Raw genomic sequence first — 2,513 nt, 5'->3', positions numbered from 1 at the left:
GTTTCTCTCTTCTCTCCACAGTCTCCATGGTCGGCACATGCAGGCGAACCCAGAACCTCCAAAGAAGAGCAGCGATAAGAGCAGGAAGATCAGCCGCAAGCCGCTGGCTGCCAAGAACAAATAAAGGAGGAAGTGGATCAGAACCTTCCTCCTGTATGGCTCCATCTGGTTCTGGTTCTGCTCATCTTTCTCCATCAGTTGTTTGCTTCTTCATGTTTTATGCAGCTTTTCACGTTTAATGTTCACCCAGACTTTCTAAGACTTTTCTCCAGAACCGTGGAACCAGCAGCTCCACCATTCTTTACTATTCTAGCTCAGCTCAGGCAGACTGAAGAAGAAGGTCAAAGGTCACTGCTGCTGTTAAACATCTGGATGTTTCCAGCAGCAGGAAGTTCGTCCAGGAGCCCCTGGTCCCCAGGGAATCCTGCTTTTTAAGGATCCCTGGTCCCCAGGGAACCCTGTCCCCCAAGGTCCCCTGCTTTCCAGGGACCCCTGCTGTCCAGAGAACCCTGTTTCCAGGGAACCCTGCTGTTAAAGGACCCTTGATCCCCAGGGACTCCTGGTGTCCAGGGACTCCTGCTGTCCAGGGACCCCTGCTGTTCAGGGACTCCTGCATCTTTGATCTTGGGGCCCCAGTCATGACTTACTGCATGGCTGATTAACAGGCTGGTGCGAAGGAACCATTGGACTCTAGAGGTCCAGGGGGACAGATGGAGGACAGGCGGAGGACAGGTGGGGGACCACTGCTGTAAGGCCTTAAATCATGATGTTGGTCCTTGCTAACATTTCCTCCTTAAAGAGCTGTGGGCCCCAGAGGGCCTCCAGTGGGGGCAGGTCTGAGCTGCATCCGTTTCTCTCTGCGCTCTGTAACCATAACAGCTTCTCATCGATTTAGATCAATTCACTTTGATCTTTTTTTTATTTAATCTGCTGTCATCATAATTGTTGCTCAGAATAAATGCCTTAAATCCATGTCTGGTTTTTGTCTGATAAACTTTCTGCTGCTGCTTTTTACAGGAATATTTTTCCAGTATTTTAATGTTTGGTTCATTTTCTCTTCTGACCTTAAATGATCTGATCTGGGATCAGTCGCTGTTCCTCTGAGATTACAGCTCAGATAGGGCAGGTAATCCTCACATAGCGGGCCCCGGGGCCTTACCTCTCCTGCTAACAGAGATATTAATCCAATTATCTGGATCCCATCAGCAGAACTCCTGACGCCTTCGGTTTTCCATGATGATGTCAGCGAGACGCCGTTTGGAAATGGTCAGGAACACCCAGACTGGGATTCATCTTCCCAGTTCAAAAAGCTTTTGGTTTCCATGGTGACCTCCAGTCCTATCAAATCATTACCATCTTGTTCCAGAGACTCAGAAATCAGTTGATCTACATATTCTAGAGTTTCTTTCATAACTTGGCGTCTAAAGCATCTATTTTCATAGAGTTCATTCTTTTAGTTTTGGATTCATCTCAGACTTTTCCAAGGACACAACGAGTCCCAGGCCGACCGGAGGCCATTGATTTCCTCTCAGTGATTTATAGGCGGGCAGCGATGGGACAGCCCAGACTCTGAGCAGCTCAGTGAATCAGCTGCCTCTAACAAACACATTCTATACTAAAAGATCTGGATCTGTGTCAGAAACAGTTTTTATTATTTTAGTTGTTTTTAGAGCGGACTATGGAGGCGAGGACTGCAGTTAATCTACCAACCAATCAGATCAGTGGATTTATAGGAATAACTTTATTGGATTTAAATAGATGAATATAAAAATAAACAGAATTGATTTATTCTTAGTAAATCTAAAGCTCCTTCTAGAGTCGTGATGCTGAACATGGAGCAGCTCTGCCGGGGGGGTTTGGGGGTTAAAAGATTTCCTCAGAACTTCATTTCCTTATTTAATAGATTTAAAAACCTCTTCTGGTGGACGAGGTGCAATAGGAAGGATATTTGCTGATGACGTTTTACTTTGGGACGTGTGATATTCTATGTTCTGCTGAAGGAGGCTGCATGTTGGAGCAGAAATACCTCCCTGTTCACCTCGTCTCCAAGGACAGAGCAGACTGGACTTCTAGAGGAAGCTGAGGTCCTTCAGATGCTGCAGACCTTCTATCAGTCTGATCTCTGCCTCCATCATCATCATCATCAGGGCTAATGACTCAAAGAAGCTCAACCAGCAAATAAAGGCCGGTTCTGTTCATCAGGCTGTTAGACACCAACAGAGGGTCTTCAGTCAGAGGCTGAACCAGATCTGCTGTAGACAGACCTCTACAGGAGATCCTTCCTCTCTACAGCATCAACATCTAGAACAGCTGGATTAAAATAACCTTATAGATAAATTATATTTAAACGTGGATGAAATAGTTGATAGGCGTGTTTTATGAAAGTTAAACCCACAATGATGACAGGAATAAAAAAAAAATCCAAGAAAATGAGCAAAAGAAAGTCAGACGCTGCTTTTCAGCCATACTTCAACGGCATGACTTTAGAAAATAAAACATGGAAAAGCCTTTAA

General features: G+C 45.2%; 1 long non-coding RNA gene across 1 annotated transcript in view; it reads left to right on the top strand.

Annotated features, from left to right (window-relative positions):
* Positions 1–972, top strand: part of LOC107081056 — an 11,737-nt gene extending 10,765 nt beyond the window's left edge. Inside the window, exon 2 of the long non-coding RNA XR_001481021.1 lies at positions 22–972. This is a non-coding gene — a long non-coding RNA (uncharacterized LOC107081056). The remainder of the gene's footprint in view (positions 1–21) is intronic.
* Positions 973–2,513: the final 1,541 nt, after the last annotated feature.

The sequence above is a fragment of the Cyprinodon variegatus genome, unplaced genomic scaffold, assembly GCF_000732505.1.
Source record: "Cyprinodon variegatus isolate N-32 unplaced genomic scaffold, C_variegatus-1.0 Scaffold2778, whole genome shotgun sequence".
In the NCBI taxonomy this organism is placed as follows: domain Eukaryota; kingdom Metazoa; phylum Chordata; class Actinopteri; order Cyprinodontiformes; family Cyprinodontidae; genus Cyprinodon; species Cyprinodon variegatus.
This window is presented reverse-complemented; position numbering and strand designations above follow the sequence as displayed.